This window comes from Temnothorax longispinosus, chromosome 7 (genome assembly GCF_030848805.1).
Source record: "Temnothorax longispinosus isolate EJ_2023e chromosome 7, Tlon_JGU_v1, whole genome shotgun sequence".
NCBI classification, from domain to species: domain Eukaryota; kingdom Metazoa; phylum Arthropoda; class Insecta; order Hymenoptera; family Formicidae; genus Temnothorax; species Temnothorax longispinosus.
In genome coordinates this window covers 8559719-8580010 of record NC_092364.1, presented here as the reverse complement: position 1 = coordinate 8580010, position 20292 = coordinate 8559719, and the positions used below count along the sequence as shown (strand labels likewise).

Here is a 20292-nt window from a genome sequence, read left to right as displayed (position 1 = left end):
AATGGATACTTCACATCGTGGTGTTACGTGCGGAATCGCTTTCTCGGCGCACTGCATTTGCCCACCTAACAAAATTGATTACGGGACGAACTCGAGTTAACCCGCGAACATACCAATGCGTGAGCACAGCGGCTTAAGGGGAGAAAACTAAGTAGAAGCACGAAAATAAGCGATTTTTTGAACAATTTTTTTAGAGGTAATAAAATAATCGCATCAATTTCTACTTTTGGCATACTTTAATTATAGGTGTCAAGCACTAAAAAAAATTATTTTTACAAAAGAAAATGGCGGCATTACAGGCTTCACAATTTGGCGTCTTTTGCGCGAGGTGGAAAAAGGCTGCCATCGTCACGTTTTTTGTAGCGGTCTAAAACAAAAAATCAAAAAATTTTTCGATTACTTATGAGTTTAGGCGAAGGATATATCTATAAGATTATAAAAAAGTGCAAAATTAAAAATTTGGTAAACATTTTAATCAAAAAATTAAATTTGCAAATTTGAATTTTTGATTAAAATGCCTACCAAATTTTTAATTTTGCACTTTTTTATAATCTTATAGGTATATCCTTCGCCTAAACTCATAAGTAATCAAAAAATTTTTTGGTTTTTTGTTTCAGACCGCTACAAAAAACGTGACGATGGCAGCCTTTTTCCACCTCGCGCAAAAGACGCCAAATTGTGAAGCCTGTAACGCCGCCATTTTCTTTTGTAAAAAATTTTATTTTAGTGCTTGACACCTATAATTAAAGTATGCCAAAAGTTGAAATTGATGCGATTATTTTATTACCTCTAAAAAAATTGTTCAAAAAATCGCTTATTTTCGTACTTCTACTTAGTTTTCTCCCCTTAAGGCCGGCTATTGTAAGCAGACTATTAATACAAATAATATTTCTTGTAATATTGCTATTATTGGAAAATTATAAATTTAGTAGGATGCATGCGTTAATAATGACATTGCTATTATTGTAAAAATATAAGTTAGTAGTAGGGGAGAGACCGGGGCGAAGTCGGCCCTATTTTTTCGGTGCCGATTTTTAACAACAAAATAAATTATTTTAGTGAAATATAGTATACCATTGTAAAGAGTGAACGCTTGACTAAAAAATTTATATAGGCATTTTTGGTTTACGTCGCTTTGTTCAACCGGTATAGAGTAAAAAAGACAAAGGTGCAAAAATCGAAAGTCAAAATTTCCGGGGCGGAGTCGTGTCTTCATTCTCGGACTGGATTTTAAATAAAGATACATAATTTTGATCATAAAAAATAATAGAATACACTTTATTCATTGTTTTTTAGTAGAAAAATGGAAAGCGGAAAATAATTTCAAGAAAATCAATTTTCTTTTTCGCTATTAGTGTCACTGAAACAGTTAAAGTATGTACGTGCTTTGGTACGTGCGATGGTACGTGCGTACTATTTTCCTGCAGTTGAGAAATACAATGACGCATTTGCAACGGAAAATAGAGTGAAACCACCGGGACGAGTCCGTTTCGGTAGTTTGGTCACGACTTCGCCCCAAACAAGTTTTAGGTTTGGTCGCTTATAAAATAATAAAAATCAATGAAAATAAAAAAAACTGCACTGGATTCGTGTTCAGCATGCATTACTCTTTAGAATCACTTACTTTGAGATTCGGAGAGACAATATACTTAAGATATTACAAACTTTCGACGCGGAAGTACTTTCAACCTGCGAAAACACGTTTGCTTCGATAAGACTCACAACATGTCACGTAACCTCACTAAACTCCGTTGGTCACGTGGGCACCATAAGCCGCGTTTACAGTATTAATGGCGAGTTCACGCAACATACAGATTTCGAGATAATTGCAAAAACTACTCCGCTCCTGGGTCGACTTCGCCCCGGTCTCCCCTACGCATGTTAATGATAATGTTAGGTAAAATTAGTATTATTATTATTGAAAGAATATAGGACACATCAGAAAGAATTTAAAGGAACGTGGAAATAACGAGCATATAATTTGATTGATAATTTCATTTATTGAGCGATCAAATTCATAGTCTGGACCGGCACGCGACGCTCTCGGATAACCGTGACATTCCAAATAGTTTCACGTGATGGTCTCACGTATTCATATGAACACCGTAGTCCCTTACCCCGAGACGTCACCAAACGAGTAGTACATATACAGGCCCTCTGTGAATCGAGCATTCGCATTCTCTTCTATTTTATTTTCCGAATAAGTCACGCGAGATTGATATATTGAGAACACCGCGAGCCGGGAAGGACTTAGCCGCGAGCGAGTTTGATTTTTCGGAGAGCTGTTCCTCTTAGTTTCACGCGTCGTATTGTCGGTTTTCGATCTTTCCTAGCTGTAATACAAAGAAACAAAGTGAGACCTGCAATAAATACTAGTTGCAGTGAAATACATGACTTAATTTAGTTTGACCTAGTCTTCCACGATTTTTTACCTTTCACCTAGATGTCGATGCGCGCCTCTCTCAGGGCGTTCTTGACAGATCCTCAAGGCGATGCGCGCCTCTATCAGGGCGTTCTCGGCAGGTCCTCACGTAGATGCGCGCCTCCCGCAAGGCGTTCTCTAGTCACCACTGTTTCTTCCTCGTTCCTAAAAATATTAAATAAAGATAAATTATTGAACATCGATTATTATCAGTCTATCAGCTGCATGTTATTATAGGGTTCACAAACACACATACACTCTCACAAGGACACATTCACGCACGTTTGCATGCGATCTATTTCTATAAAAAGGAAACCGAAACAGCTCTGAGATTAAAAAGAGAACCGGAAGTATCACAAGGTAAGTGAATATAATAATATTGTCACCAATGGTATACGATCATGACGGTCGGGACGTGCTCATCAATTAAAACGATTACGACGCGCATATTATACTGGCGGTGAATTCGATCCTAGCGTGTTAAATTCCGTTGGATCTCCAGTATTGCAGTCCGAGCCTTTCGCCAAGGTCAATACGGCCAGTTTTGATCACTGTTTGTATAACAAACTTTGAGTGGCTGGCTACCGTCTGTTATGCGTCGTCGTTGAAGAGCGACTGAAACCAAAAGTAACAAAAACTGAAATTCTAACCCAGAAGATCCGTATTATCCTCAGGGAGTGCAGTGCTAAACAATAAGGATCAATAGAAAACAAGTCGTAAGTCCTCTACTTACCATTGGTTGCCCCTTTTTGGATTCTTCAAGTTAAATATCGCGAGTGCACTAAATGTTCAATTATTTCACTTCACGTAACCCACTCCGACGTCCCGAATCGTATCAGGACGTAACAGTGGCATACCGTTCGCATAGCTGAGCAGCCGAGCAACCACGAGGGGCAGCAGCGACCAGGGGAGCAGCGGACATCGACAAATTTCGAATAGAATTACCGGATAAGCGAGTCCGAAGAGCCCATATGGCTAGCGTTAACCTAAAACCCGATATATAGTATAGGTAACCGGGGCACGATTGACCCCGGTAGGCGAGCAGCAGATGATCGACCAAGCGAGCCAACGAGCGGGCCTTGGAAGGAGAGCCAAGCAGAGCAGATCGGGACGAGCGCGGTCGAGATAGCGCAAAGGGCACGCGAGATAGCGGGGTCACGAGATTGACCCCCGCGAGCGGGGGTATAACGGTAATAGCCGGGGGCCGAACCCCGGAATACGTCTCAGGGGTGACCCGGAGGTCAACCACCCGATACGCGAAGCGCCGATAACAACCAACGCGGAAATAGCGGGGTCACGCGAATGACCCCCGCGCAGAGGGGCACGGCGGTCACAGCCGGGGGCCGAGCAGCGTAAATCGTCTAAGTGGTGACCCGAAGGTCAACCAAATGAACCGCGACGCGATTCCACCGACGGGCGCGGAGATCGCGGGGTCATGACAATGACCCCCGCGCCAAAGGGCACGGAGGTCACAGCGGGCGGCCGAGCTGCCAAACACGCCTCAAGGGCGACCCGGAGAACAACCGAATGACTCGCGACGCAATATCGATAACGGATGCGAGGATAGCGGGGACAAATAATGACCCCCGGATATCGGGAACCGAGATAGCCCGGAGGAAAATGGCGGGTGGAGAGTCTCTAGAGGAGGCGCCGAAATAAATCCGGAGGGTCAGCGAGACCACTCAATCGTGGAATACCCGAACCCGGGAACCGGGGGAGCGGAGTCCAGCGGGACCCATGCCGATGCGTGCGATAAGTTATAAGGCATAGATTGAAAACCGCAGGCGTCACCGACGGCGAAAACAGGCAAAAACCGTCAAAAGAAAAGTGAAAGCGGGTAACATCTGGCACGGAAAAGTACCAGGATGTGAATAACAACCTGGTGGTAGGAGTAAAGATCCCGAGGTGGGATAGCCGAGAGCGCTCGGCAACTCGAGGCAGTCGCTCGGATATCGCGGTCGTGGTAACACGCTCTTAAGATTCGCTTACAATTCGGACTTAGCGCGTCGTTTAGCGCAGCGATATGTAACAACCAAGCACTCCCGCGTACTTGCGCGTTAAACATAGCTCGTATTACAATTGCGAGAGGTACTCAGTTACCATTTGTAACAACGTTCGACGAAATGTGTCAGCGTGAAATTGTAAACCACAACGACGATCTGAAATAAATCAATCGTATGTTAATATACGCAGTGTCAAGTTAATTTCAAATTACTTACCTGCTACTTACCTTGTCCTACGGCATCGATCCATCGAAGTCCAGCGGCGTTCCAGTATGCGATAAGGCGAAGATCTGGGACAGTCAGCGGCAGTTGAGATCCATCCGGGGCGAGAAGATTTGCAAGTGCGGCATTCCCGTATGCGATAAGGCGAGGATCGGGGATAGTCAGCGGCAGTTGAAATATATCCGCGGCGTTCCAGTATGCGATAAGGCGAGGATCTGGGATAGTCAGCGTCAGTTGAAATACATTCGGGTGGAATTCCTGAAACCAAAATTGACCGATTAATTAAACGTATCCATGTTCTACTTACCTGGTCTTCCGAGAGTGGTCCCACGTTGTCCATCGATGATCCAGCAGTGGGGAGGCAGCGTCGGGGCGTCGAGACATCCTGCGTCGAGAACCTGAAAATAAGAGAGAATTAATGTGATATCGTTGCGATATCGTGTCATAATTTCGATACTCACCTTCTCGGTACATATGGGTCAAACCGAGTGGCGACCGTTTGATAGGCAAATCTGGCTGAAATCTCACATTTTCGTGTGATCCACGTACCCGGAGAGTGACGTCCGGTCACAACCTAACTTGTCGAGTGATAAAACCTTATAGATAACGCATAGAAGTAAGCTAATAATTCTCAAAATCATCTCAAAATCATTATGCGACTGTAGTCAATCATATAAAACAATTATACGTGCACCAAAAGCATTGCGTATTGTTAAGATTATTATTTTGTTTTTGCAGTAATTTGTCATTTGTACATTTGACAAATATAAACATAAAATTACGTACGTTATTATAAACTCTACATAATAAAATTGTAACGGTCGCGTTTTCTCGCTCGGAATTCGCTCGCCAGGCCAGGGTGAGAAAACGTGGAGACACTGGTTAGTTTTACATAAAGCTATTTATTCTCACTATTTACAATACAGTTTGATGGAGGGCGTGAGTGTCAGTGCGTGTGTGTGTGTGTTGCTCCGCTGAGCCGCAGTGTACGTGTGCCGGGTTGAGGTTGAGGCGCGGTCGGACAGAGACGGACTCGCGGACAGGCGCCGAGGCGCGGTTGCCTGACGGATTCGCGGGCAAGTACGAAGGCACGGTTGCCTTACAAATTCGCGGGCAGGTAGGTCGGTCAGGAGCTCAGTCGGGAGCGCCCAACTGAGCGGCCCGTACACCGGGAGCGCCCGGCTTGAAGACGGGAGCGCCCGTCTTCCGTACGGCGGAGGGGGTCGGGAGCGCCCGACCCAGAGGCAGGAAAGGGCAGGTAATACCAACCGGGAGCACCCAGCTGGGGAGGCCCGTACCCTGGGAGCGCCCAGGTGAGAACGGGAGCACCCGTTCTCTGTACGGAGGAAGTCGTTGGAAGCGCCCAACGTGTTGAGGCGGTCTCGGAGAGCGGTCGTGTCGGGAACAGGAGTCGGACAGGACTGGTGACAGTGGTGACTCGAGTCGGCTCGAGTCCCCCTATTTATACCCCGAGTGCGGGCGGTGGGGGCTGCCCCACCGCTGGGGCTGCCCCACCGCTCGGCCGCCCTACCGTTTGGGCACAGGAGCGCACGCTGAACATGTGCTTGGTGGCCGCCAAGGCCGTAGCGCTAGTGACGAATACGCGTATCGTCACAAAATTATTAACTTATTTATGCGATTTATGTGTAAAGTCATTATCTCATCAATGTATGATGATAGATTTATTTAATTTCAGCTACAAAAAACCAAGAAATGGACTTGGTTTACAATATACTTTAGACACACTCATACCAACTTTTTGTTTTAACTTAACGCGTGCAACTGTTAATTCATTATTCCGTACTTTCTTAAATTTCTTTTAGAAAAACCTTCCCTTAAATAAACCCTAAACGACTAAAAATACTCAGACGGTCAAGTCTGTCAAAAGCAGAGTGTCTGCTACAAATTTTTGTCAGCAGAAAGACTACAGATTTGATGACGGTTCTGATATATTACATGATGTCAATAGAACGTACGCGGTGGTTTATTTTATCGACTTTAAAAGTTGGCGGGAAGTCGACTTTCCGTCATGACGGGAAGTCGACTTGAAGTCGACTTCTACCGAAACTGACTTGGCAGAGAAGTCGACTTTTTTAAGGACGAAAGTCGACTTGAAGTCGACTTGAAGTCGGCAAATGTCCCAAAAAACGCCGACTAAAAGTCGACTTTTCGTCATGACGGGAAGTCAACTTCTTGTCATGACAGAAAGTCGACTTTTAGTCGGTATTTTTTGGGACATTCGCCGACTTAAGTCGACTTCAAGTCGACTTTCGTCCTTAAAAAAGTCGACTTTTCGCCAAGTCAGTTTCGGTAGAAGTCAACTTTTTGCTCTTAGGTTGTTACGGATTCGTAATAACAAGATTTCTCATAAAATAAGTTACATAAGGCGATTTTTGGCGATCGTTTGGTATGGTTTGGTACATATACCAAAGTTGCTATCCGTGGCTGCTATTGGTTCTGGTGCAGTTTGGTACCCTTTGGTTGCTTATACCAGAGTCACGCCAAAAATTGCCTATAGATTCGTAAATTTTTTTTAAATATACTCTTTATATAATAATGCAGTGCGCTAAAGAGCCCGATTTTGCATTTTTGCTTTTATAAATTTATAATAAATAAAATACGGAGTTAAAGTGCAGTTTGAACTGCACTAGTGCATAAAGTGCACCTGAGTGCACCTGAGTTTGCCTGGGTCTCCTACCGACCCTTAAGTTATTTCTATTTTCTACATTAGTTATAATTTAGTTTTTAGTTATTTCTAGTGTTATCGTTTTCCTAGATGTTATAGTACTGTAATTTAACTTTTAGTTACTAGTCGCGGGCTGTGATATCAGAGAGAAACCTGAGAGCGGCCATCCGGCTTCGGTCGGGGGACGTCTGTCCATTCGTATGTATTTGACCGGAAATGAATGTCCGGGAAAGAATCTACCATATAAAATCGTTTGTATTTCGTATGAAGACTTTTGAAGTGCAATTGAAAAGGTTTGTGAATCATTCGTTTAATTGTAATTAATTAATTATTTTTACACCATGCATTTAGCCGAAATAGATAAATTAATAAAAGTTTTTATACGGAATCGTTTGTATTTCGTATGGAGAGTTATGAAGTGTGATTAAAAAGGTTTGTGAGTCACCCAGATAATTTTAATTAAATATTTATAAACTCGGTAATTAGCCGAAATATAGATTTTTAGTTATTCATGTTAAAAGAAGAAGGCGCTAGTGTTCCCGAAGTCCGTCTGCAATCAGAATTAATATAAACCCCCTTGCACAATAGGCGATAGCGATAGCGATAGCCATGGTGTAAAGAAAGTAAGGTGTGCTCATACCGAGGACGCGTTTTCGTATCGTTCTGCGCATTGTACCAACCGCCTCCATTTTTAAATTCGTATGTTTACGTTGAAAGACACTTAACCTTAATTTTAGACGTCTGTGCTGCAGTACCCGGCAATTACGCGAGTAAAAAGTATATTAACATGCCTTCATGTGCAGTAAAAAGTTGCCGAAGTTATACGGGGAAAAAGGGATCTGAATATCTCAGATTTTTTAGATTTCCTGCAGATCCAGTAATGAGTGAGCAATGGAAAGTTATCTGCGGAAATAAAAATATTAATGTAAAAAATGGTATGTTAAACAAAAACACTTTCTATTTTGATGTATTTGTTAATACTATAATAAATAAATAAATAAAAATAATAAATATTTTGTACATATATGTGTAGCTCGTATCTGTTCGCTTCATTTTCATGCAAATGCATACAAAGAGGCTTTATGGATGCAATCTGTTCTGGGAGCAGGACACTCAGAAAAAAATGAAAAAAGTGACAAACACAAAAAATATTAATATTTATTCACGTTTTATATTATTAGTAAATAACTGTGTTTATTGGTTTTTCATTGTTTCATTTATTTTATTATACTTGACCATACATATTGTATATGTATATTTAATATATATACGTTCGTAATAAAATGTTCCGTTCGTTACTTGTTCATCTGAAAAAAAATTTTTTAAATTTATTATTATTTTCTTTATGTAAATGTTTAATTTTTTTATTACAATTTTATATAATATATGCATATTGAACGTACATTTTATTTTCTTCCTTTATTTTATCCTTTTATTAATTTTATGCAAATTGTATAAAAATGAGTGTGATATGTCAATTTAATTTGCCACTACTAAATGGCGGCCGCTGGAACAAAATTTGATTGGCTGTTCAAAAACCTGCGTAATAGCACACCTTACTTTCTTTACACCATGGCGATAGCGACAACGACAAGGTTGCGACAAAGCTATACCTTTGTCGGCAACCTTGTCGTTGTCGCTATCGCTATCGCTATCGCCTATTGTGCAAGGGGTTTAAACGTTTTAAAAATTATTTTATAGTGAAATAAATAAATATACAGACTAATAAGCCTGTAATTATAAAGGTAAATCTGAAGGAGAGCTCCCTCCTCACCGATTTCGCTGAATTTAGGCTTAATCGACGCGTTTTTGCACAAAACGAACGAATCTGGCAGAAAAAAGCCCCGCTCTGCCCCGCGAAGCGAGATATTAACTGTTAAAGTTGACGACTATCAGGTTATACCTGTCATACCGACGACGCGATGTAGCGACTGGTAGCGACCACGAACATGCCCTGCGGCCACATGCGCATGCTCCGTAGCCGCACGCGCATGCAAAAGAAGGTCACAGAGAAATAATTTGTTAAAGCAGAGAATAGTTGGTATATAAAAAGTTCATGTAAATATGAACTTTTCATATACCAACTATTCTCTGCTTTAACAATTTTATTTCTGTTTCGTTAACTTCAACACTTAATATCTGTAACATAAATAATTTGTTAAAGCAGAGAATAGTTGATATATGAAAAGTAAATATTTATGTGTACTTTTCATATACCAACTATTCTCTGCTTTAACAAATTATTTATGTTTCGTTAACTTAAACGCTTAATATTTGTAACAGAAATAATTTGTTAAAGCAGAGAATATAATAGTTGGTATATGAAAAGTACATGTAAATATGAACTTTTCATATACCAACAATTCTCTGCTTTAACAATTTTATTTCTGTTTCGTTAACTTCAACGCTTAATATCTGTAACAGAAATAATTTGTGTTCCAAAATATTCTCTGTTGTAATCAAAACCACAAACTTGAAAACAATATATTAAATTTTATTATTTATTAATTAGATTATAGTTGAGATCTAACATTTCCTTAAAATAAACGTGATAACTGTATACACGGCTGCGTCGAATATGTCCGAATTGCTACAAATTATAAAAAACGTAATTAATACTTATTTGATATATATATATCAATTAAAATTAAAACAATTACCTCGTGATAAATAGCTAAATTTAAATAGCTAAATTTAAATAGCTAAATCTATCCTTAATATTGCGCTTCCTTTCCGCTGTATACGCATTTTTCAACGTAAAAGTTAATATATCGTGCAACAAATCTTCGGATACTGCATTTAGATATGAAAAATTGACAAGAATCATTCTATTGTGATCTTTTAGATTTTTATCCCAAAACATTTTTCGGATGAATTTGGGCCATGTTTTTGCATCGCCAACAACATCCTGAACCAGTAGCCACGGATTACTACATAATTGCTCTACTGAATATGGCATTATAAATATTTTTGAATTGCACAGAACAATATATAATATACATGTGATTGAGGTTGAGCGCTCAAGTACATCACGTGACCACGGGACATGCGCGCATGTGGTCACGGAGCATGTCCGTAGTCGCTACATCGCGTCGGTATGACAGGTCTCATAACCTGATAGTCGTCAACTTTAACAGTTAATATCTCGCTTCGCGGGGCAGAGCGGGGCTTTTTTCTGCCAGATTCGTTCGTTTTGTGCAAAAACGCGTCGATTAAGCCTAAATTCAGCGAAATCGGTGAGGAGGGAGCTCTCCTTCAGATTTACCATTATAAACGATAGTTGCTAATTAAGTTTGTGACTCATAATTCCGTCTTGCAGAGGACCTCCGTAACGAGATCAAAGATGTACCAGCTGTGCAGGGTGAAGAGGTTATCTCAAACGCCCTGCCACAGCCCAATTGAGCGACTCAAATGTCATTACCGCTGAGAAGTACTTCTTGCCATTTGAATCAGTATGTCAGAGCTAGTCACTACGGATTGTGGTGACACAGCACTGGACTGCCTGCAGAAGTCGCATATAGCCATCTCACTGGCAATGTGCCTGATTCAACGGAGCTTAACAAGCTGCTGATTGTGCGCATTGTCGAGACAATCTGCGGTTGCTTCACCGGTCCACAGATCAATAAGGGTGTGCAGCTGCAGATTATTAAAGCTCTGCTGACTGTAATGACAAGCCAGCATGTGGAGGTACACGAGAGTAAGGTACTGTTATTAAACAATTCGTACTGTTTACAACGTTTACTTGGCATCGCGCAACCTGGTGAATCAAACAACAGCCCGTGCGACTCTCACGCAGATGATCAACGTGATCTTCGCGCGAATGGAGACTCAGGCGGAGGAAGAGATCGTGAGACTTGATGGGGAACATCAGCAGGAGGGTTCTGTCATAGCAAACGGCGAAACTGAAGCCGAGGTTAGTCCAAAGAATGCTCCTAGTAATGATAACATTGATTCTCAAACAATTGTCAAGAGTATTCTTGATGATGTGGTAAAATCCGTGGTGCCATTGGAAGAGGAAGTCAGTTTGGAGAACGGCAGTCCGGAGGACAACGGTGACGAGGCAGCCGCTGAGAATGACAACATGATAACTGCAAAATTCACCCATGTGCTGCAAAATGATGCAGTCCTGGTGTTTCGCGCTCTCTGCAAGCTCTCTATGAAACCGCTGCCGTACGACACTCCCGATCCAATATCGCACGAGCTCCGTTCCAAAATCTTGTCGCTTCAGTTACTTCTGGGAATCTTGCAGAATGCCGGTCCAATATTGCGCTCTAACGAGATGTTTGTTATCGCCATTAAACAGTACTTGTGTGTCGCGCTGTCGAAGAATGGCGTGTCTTTGGTGCCGGAAGTGTTCGAGCTGTCGTTAGCACTGTTCCTGGCGCTGCTCGCCCGTTTCAAGATGCACCTCAAGATGCAGATTGAGGTGTTCTTTAAGGAGATCTTTATGAACATCCTCGAGACCTGTAGCAGCTCTTTTGAGCACAAGTGGATGGTCATACAGGCGCTTACGAGGATCTGTGCGGATGCCCAGAGCGTCGTCGACATCTACGTTAACTACGATTGCGATCTCTCAGCAGCGAATCTCTTCGAGAAGCTCGTCAATGATCTCTCTAAGATTGCTCAAGGTCGTCAAGCTCTGGAGCTAGGTGCATCGCCAAATCAGGTGCGTTATAAGAAAGAGGATGACAGGATAAATGTATTATTTGGAACAGAGAATGTTCTTCGAAACAAACAATATAAAGTTTTGTTTGTAATATTAGTGTCTTGCTCTTTCAGGAGAAATCCATGCGCATCCGTGGTCTCGAGTGCCTCGTGTCTATTCTGAAATGCATGGTGGAGTGGAGTCGGGATCTTTACGTGAATCCCAGCGTGCCAGCGGATCAGCAACCATTGTCACATCCACCGGATACAACGCCGGAGATCCCGCTACCGCGTTACGGCAGCGCTGGCAGCCTCTCGTCGGCCAACTCCAGTCTCCAGTCTGACTGGCAACAAAGAGGTGCCGGACTCGCCGGAGCAGTATGAAGTACAGAAACAACAAAAGGAGGTATGGGAGGCCGGTATCGAGATCTTTAGTCGGAAGCCCGGCAAGGGTGTGCAGTACTTGTAGGAGCAAGGACTGCTCGGTACTTCGCCGGAGGACGTGGCCAGGTGGCTGCACCTGGACGAGCGGCTCGACAAAACCGCCATTGGAGACTTTCTGGGCGACCATAATCATAACCAGGTGACGAGGAGAAAACAATTGAAATTAATAGACTATACTAATTATAGACATAAATAGCGACCATGGTTGATCAACTCTAAATCATGTTATGATTATTGCGCGATAATTATGTTAATTAATTAAGATAATGACTAATTTTGTTATACCGTTTGCACAGGTAATGTACCATTACATCGATCAGATGAACTTTGCCGAACGCGATCTAGTAACCGCACTCAAGTATTTCCTGGAGGGCTTTCGGCTGCCCGGCGAGGCACAGAAGATCGACCGACTAATCGAAAAGTTTGCCAGTCGCTATTGCGAGTGTAACCCTAACAACGGCCTCTTCACGAGCGCGGATACAGCCTACGTTCTCGGCTTCTCAATTATAATGCTGTCCACCGATTTGCGCTCGCCGCATATTAAGAACAAAATGACCAAAGAACGATACATCCAAGTACGTATAGCAATTTTTAAAGTTAATTATAATTAAAAAATTATGTTTTACATACATATAATTATTAATATTGAGAAAATTTTATTGTATTTAAGTTTATCTTTGTTAGTATATTTTTATTAATTTTTTTAAATTATATTTTATTATTATTAATATTATGTAATAATTACCAATAGGATCTACGATGAAATCGCTGGCAACGAGATTAAGATGAAGTCGAACCCTAATAATAGCCGGCTCGCCGGCAAACAGCTGATATCTAGTGAAAAGAAACGACGATTGTTATGGAACATGGAAATGGAAGTAATTTCTACGGTGGCGAAGAATTTGATGGAATTTGTCAGTCATGTTCAGGCATCATTCACTACGGCGAAGCATCTGGGACACATGCAGCCGATGTTCAAAATGGTCTGGACGCCATTCCTCGCGGCGTTCAGCGTCGGACTTCAAGACTGCGACGATTCAGAGATCGCGTCGCTCTGCTTGGACGGTATCAGGTGAGAAGAAATCGGAGAAACGAAGGAAAATAGATTTATACGGCTATGCCTTTCGTGCTTTATATTATTTATATGTTATATATATTTTAGATGTGCCATTCGTATCGCCTGCATCTTTCATATGAGCCTCGAGCGCGATGCCTATGTACAAGCTTTGGCAAGATTCACCTTGTTGACGGCTAATTCACCAATTACGGAAATGAAGGTGAAGAACATCGATACCATCAAGACTCTCATCACAGTAGCTCACACCGATGGCAACTATCTAGGCAGGTCGTGGCTCGATGTCGTCAAATGCATCTCCCAGTTAGAATTGGCGCAGCTGATAGGTACTGGAGTACGGCCACAATTGCTGGGCTCACCGTCAAAACCGTACTTTCTCTCGCCATTGGCGAATTTCGGTAATCTCGCACACTCTGCCAGTTCGCACCAGACCAACAATCTCAACTTGAGCTCGTTGGACCCCAGCGTGAAGGAGTCCATCGGTGAAATTAAAATTCCATAGATACACACGTATAGAAATCGGTGTACAATCAATATATGAAGATGTAATGTGTGATACTAATAGAGGGCATACAGTACGTGCCGTATGTGAGAGCTTTCAACCAGCAAAAGATGCTGAATTCAAGGTGATAGCTCACATGATGCCGGATTTACTAAATGTCGATTAATTTACCAAATAATTACTACGTTTACGCGTTATTATGTAACATTAGCAAAGACTGAATCAGATTATACGTAAAGTGTGGCTTTATCTTTATTTGTAACTCTATTGTACAATTTCACAGGACATCGAAAAAAAAGAAACGTTTAAATATTCTTTATGTCACACGTGCATGGAAAGTGGCCTATTACGCACGCTACACGCGCGTGATAGGCCACTTTCCACGCACTTGCAACATAAAATAGGGTATGCAAGTCGTGCTGGAAGATGAAAATTCCCGGGTGCGGTGACCGCACTCGCCTTCGGCTCGTGCGTCAACTCCGCACCCGTGAATTTTCATCTTCCAGCACTTGTTGCACAAATAACTAATAATTTATGTGTAAACAATAAAGAACTTATAGAGATTGATAACCATTTAGCAGGATAAACTGTGTTGGCGTACTCTTTCTACATGCGTACCTTCCCCAAGAGCCGAGACTCGAACTAGATCCGTGAAAAATATCGCCACTTTCGTTGAGTTTTTGTACAGTTTTACTCTAGGAATATCGCGAGAGAAAGAAAGATTTTTATCTGAATCGATCGACATAAAGAGAGAGCATATAGCAAAGAAGCTAGCTTTCGAGAATTTAAACGCATAATACTTTGTTATACTATGAGCAAATTAGTTTACGTCACTCTGTCCAAGCTTTAATATTAAATTACTAATAATATATCGATATCGGTAGTATAATAATAATACATTTAAAAGCGCTCAATTTAAAAGTAGGTCCTCTGCAAGATGGAATTATATGAGTCACAAACTTAATTAGCAACTATCGCTTATAATTACAGGCTTATTGGTCTGTATATTTATTTATTTCACTATAAAATAATGTTTAAAACGTTTATATTAATTCTGATTGCAGACGGACCTTCGGGAACACTAGCGCCTTCTTCTTTTAACATGAATAACTAAAAATCTATATTTCGGCTAATTACCGAGTTTATAAATATTTAATTAAAATTATCTGGGTGACTCACAAACCTTTTTAATCACACTTCATAACTCTTCATACGAAATACAAACGATTCCGTATAAAAACTTTTATTAATTTATCTATTTCGGCTAAATGCATGGTGTAAAAATAATTAATTAATTACAATTAAACGAATGACTCACAAACCTTTTCAATTGCACTTCAAAAGTCTTCATACGAAATACAAACGATTTCATATGGTAGATTCTTTCCCGGACATTCATTTCCGGTCAAATACATACGAATCGTCTGTCCTAATCTGGGTAAGGCGACAATTTCCATAAATGTTGAATTTAACAAATATTCATGCGCGTATATTTTGAAAAAGGCTTCCTAAGGGGATCCTGCAGCCGTATGATTTACCGACATTATCGTTTTTTCGATGGATCTTTTAATTGGCTTTACAGAATTGCAAGTTTTTGGTCTAGAATTAAAGTACGCACAAAAATCTAGGGCAGAAAACGCGATTTTATATCAAAAACGCCAAAAAATTAAAAATGTTACTTATTTGGGCACATACGCAGCTGTCACCTGACGACAATATTTGCTTAAAACAAAAATTCTGCAGTTTATACATACATAATTTTTATCATCTGCCCTTGGGAAAACATGTAGGAATAATATCGTGCAAGTAGAAGTAAGATTCAATGCGTACAAAAAAAGATCCATCGAAAAATTATTTTAGTAATGCAAATACACCGGAAATAAGTTGGCAATGCAAGTTCATATTTTTTAATTTACTATAGTTCAAACGATTGCTCCCTAATTGCTCCCTCAGAATCGACGATTGCTCCCCTTTTAAGATTATTATTTTTTGAGATATTTAATAAAAACGAAAAATTTCTAATTTTTATTGAAAAACATATTTATAATAACTCTATGCAACTTTATAGGGCATAGAACGATTGCTCTTTCATTGCTCCTTATTGTTCCATCATAATTTTAATGATTTATTGCATTTTTATTGAAAAAATAACAAATTAATCATTTCACTATCGGCCGCCTATTGTAACTATGGCTCGGCAGCGCATGCGCATGCTACCATAACTATGCGCATGCGCGATGGTATCTGTTAGAGCTTTTACGGATACCATAGCGCATGCGCGTATGGCTTCTGCTTTCTGCTCATGGCTCCTGCAATTTTATGTGCTTCCATCTTAACTATTTCTCGCTTCGCTCTATTGGGATTTTTAATCGCTCCATTTGTATAATTAATTTTGTATGATATTTTAGCAGAGAACTGTTTATTTTCTTGGAAAAAATACATAGCTCCGGTAACTTAGCCGGTCAACTTCGACTTTATTAATTTTTATATTTTTTTTTCGTTTGTTGGTCGTTTGTTGGTGATTGTTGGCCTAATTACAACGTTTGTTGGTTCTTAATTTTTTTTTAAATTTAAAAAGAAAAATTAGCATTAAGTTAGCCGGAAAAATTTTATTTTTAATTTCAAAAAAGCCTAATCGATGCGTAATCGTTTGCTGATGATTGTTGGTCTAATTTTAGCGTTTGTTGGTTTATTATTAGTCTTAAAAACGAAAAAAAACTAAAAATTATCTCACATATTAAAGTAATCGAAGATTGGTTTATTTACCTACGACTTAAGCTTTATTTCTATCAATTTAAGGCTAACATCTATAAAACTGCCATATGAATATGGGCCTTAACATCGGCAGAAAATCGCGAAAAGATAAAGAAACATGGTGGTTTGCGTGGGAAGCACACACACACACACACACACACACACACAACGGGGGGGTGCGCGGGGGGGGGCCTTCGGCCTCACCCTCCCCCGCACCCACCCCGCCGGTAGGCTGCGTGGACCTCGCTTTACAACATTACATGCTAAGTTGTAAAACGAAATTATAAAGCACATGCATGCAGGGGTGCAAGGGGACTTAAGGTGGAAGCACATAAAATTGCAGGAGCCATAAGCAGAAGGCAGAAGCCATATGCGCATGCGCTATGGTATTTATAGAGCTCTACAGATACCATAGCGCATGCGCATATGCCTTCTGCCTTCTGCTTATGGCTCCTGCAATTTTATGTGCTTCCCCCTTTACATGCGTGAACGCACGTGAACAGAAAGGCTTTTCTCCCCTGCACCCTCCCCCATGCATGTACTTTATAATTTCGTTTTACAACTTAGCATGTACTTTATGTTGTAAAGCGGAGGCCGAAGGCCCCCCCTCGCACCCCCCCGTTGTGTGTGTGTGTGTGTGTGTGTGTGTGTGCTTCTCACGAACCACCATGTTTCTTTATCTTTTCGCGATTTTCTGCCGATGTTAAGGCCCGTATTCATATGGCAGTTTTATAGATGTTAGCCTTAAATTGATAGAAATAAAGCTTAAGTCGTAGGCAAATAAACCAATCTTCGATTACTTTAATATGTGAGATAATTTTTCGTTTTTTTTCGTTTTTAAGACTAATAATAAACCAACAAACGCTAAAATTAGACCAACAATCATCAGCAAACGATTACGCATCGATTAGGCTTTTTTGAAATTAAAAATAAAATTTTTCCGGCTAACTTAATGCTAATTTTTTTTTTAAATTTAAAAAAAAATTAAGAACCAACAAACGTTGTAATTAGGCCAACAATCACCAACAAACGACCAACAAACGATAAAAAAATATAAAAATTAATAAAGTCGAAGTTGACCGGCTAATTTACCAGAGCTAAAATACATTTCTCACAGTCTTCTGCAAGTATATCCAACATAAAACGATTGCTCCTTAATTGCCCATCTGTCAGCATTGTGCATGAGCCCTTATTGACGTTAGGCTTAGTTTCCACGCGTCGCGTCATCTGTCGTTAAAGCCTCTTGCACAATGCCAGGCAACAGGCAATAGGAACAGGGAATAGAAATCAGAAATCATGTATAAATGCAGAATAAACAGTGACACAATCAATAGACACAGAGTTTCAGTCACGTTGGAAATTCTGTGCCTATTGCCTGTTGCCAACCAATCATAGCATCCGAACTTTTTAGGTTGTAATTAACAATTTTTTTAGTTATTTCCTGTTCCTATTGCCTGTTGTCTGGCATTGTGCAAGGGGCTTAACCAATCTAAACATCCCATTACAAATAATGTAATAAAATAAGATGTTTTGATTGGTCGCGACGGATAACGCGATGCGTGACGCGCTCAGTGGAAACTCGGCCTAAGGCGTCACGCATCGCGTTATCCGTCGCGACCAATCAAAACATCTTATTTTATTACATTATTTGTAATGGGATGTTTAGATTGGTTAAGCCCCTTGCACAATGCCAGACAACAGGCAATAGGAACAGGAAATAACTAAAAAAATCGTTAATTACAACCTAAAAAGTTCGAATGCTATGATTGGTTGGCAACAGGCAATAGGCACAGAATTTCCAACGTGACTGAAACTCTGTGTCTATTGATTGTATCACTGTTTATTCTGCATTTATACATGATTTCTGATTTCTATTCCCTGTTCCTATTGCCTGTTGCCTGACATTGTGCAAGGGGCTTTAACGACAGATGACGCGACGCGTGGAAACTCAGCCTAACGTCAATAAGGGCTCATGCACAATGCTGACAGGTGGGCAATTAAGGAGCAATCGTTTTATGTTGGATATACTTGCAGAAGACTGTGAGAAATGTATTTTTCCAAGAAAATAAACAGTTCTCTGCTAAAATATCATACAAAATTAATTATACGAATGGAGCGATTAAAAATCCCAATAGAGCAAAGCGAGAAATAGTTAAGATGGAAGCACATAAAATTGCAGGAGCCATGAGCAGAAAGCAGAAGCCATACGCGCATGCGCTATGGTATCCGTAAAAGCTCTAACAGATACCATCGCGCATGCGCATAGTTATGGTAGCATGCGCATGCGCTGCCGAGCCATAGTTACAATAGGCGGCCGATAGTGAAATGATTATTAATTTGTTATTTTTTCAATAAAAATGCAATAAATCATTAAAATTATGATGGAACAATAAGGAGCAATGAAAGAGCAATCGTTCTATGCCCTATAAAGTTGCATAGAGTTATTATAAATATGTTTTTCAATAAAAATTAGAAATTTTTCGTTTTTTATTAAATATCTCAAAAATAATAATCTTAAAAGGGGAGCAATCGTCGATTCTGAGGGAGCAATCGTTTGAGCTATAGTAAATTAAAAAATATGAACTTGCATTGCCAACTTATTTCCGGTTGCAAATACGGATGCAAATGACAAGAAGAGCAGCAACCGTAGTTGCCGGATCTTGCGTAAGATGGCGAGCAATCGAAAAAAGGACAGATGTCATTTCGTTAGACAAAGACAGATATAGGGAAAACAAAATTAGAAAGGTTGACATTATCGACATCGAGGAAGTTCGCCAGTCACTGCAGGATCCCCTTAAGGGGATGCTAAAGCTAAGGCCAAACTTCCTCGACGTCGGTAATGTCAACTCTGTCAACTAAAGCAAAGGCCGAACTGATATTGGAGACCTCGCGTGGTGACAACGCGAAACTCCGGTTTCAGTGTTACCAACTTATTTCAGGTTCTATGAAGTGGTGTATGTCCGTACACGTACACACACCACTGAATTGCTCACACGGACGCACGGTAGAGAGACATATGCTATAGACGCGGCAACGCCGCGCGGCGTTGCCGCGTCTTGGATTCTTTAGCAATACGGCCTGAACTTGAAAATGCTTTCTGGCCGTCTGTAGCAGAAGGCTGATAAGCACCCGCTTTTTATAAATTATATATATTCTTATGCACACATGTGCGTATATATATATATAATATGTATCTAATTATTATGTGTATGTTTATAATTGTCTGATGACAAATAATAACAGTAGCATAATTGAGAATGTGAATTAGTATACATAGTATGTATTGACGCGGGTACTTATTAGACTTGGCAATTTACTGCATCTCTTGCACCTCTAATAATTTTTTTCTTGTAATGTAAATGAATGATGTAAAACTCTTTCAAAGGATCTATCCATTCTTGATGGGGTAAAATAATAACTTTTATAACAAATGCAATAAATATTAAATTTATAGTATTGATTTATATATAACTAATTTTATTCTGTCTTTATATAGAAAAATATACCTCAGTCTTAGCATCAGAGTAGAGGGTAACGGCA

The 20292-nt window shown here is 40.4% G+C and overlaps 1 protein-coding gene, 2 long non-coding RNA genes and 1 pseudogene across 3 annotated transcripts in view; 2 read left to right on the top strand and 2 right to left on the bottom strand.

The window, feature by feature from the left end:
• LOC139815808 (uncharacterized) overlaps window positions 1–20292 on the top strand; it is a 111326-nt gene that overhangs the window by 77027 nt on the left and 14007 nt on the right. The window lies entirely within an intron of this gene.
• Window positions 2201–3901, bottom strand: LOC139815813 (uncharacterized). The gene is made up of 4 exons (XR_011732830.1): window positions 3156–3901; window positions 2809–3037; window positions 2433–2587; window positions 2201–2333 (listed from the first exon to the last, which is right to left on the bottom strand). It is a non-coding gene; the product is annotated as an uncharacterized lncRNA (long non-coding RNA).
• LOC139815814 (uncharacterized) lies at window positions 8088–10569 on the bottom strand. The gene is made up of 3 exons (XR_011732831.1): window positions 9108–10569; window positions 8737–8872; window positions 8088–8640 (listed from the first exon to the last, which is right to left on the bottom strand). It is a non-coding gene; the product is annotated as an uncharacterized lncRNA (long non-coding RNA).
• Window positions 10649–14575, top strand: LOC139816414 (brefeldin A-inhibited guanine nucleotide-exchange protein 1-like; annotated as a pseudogene).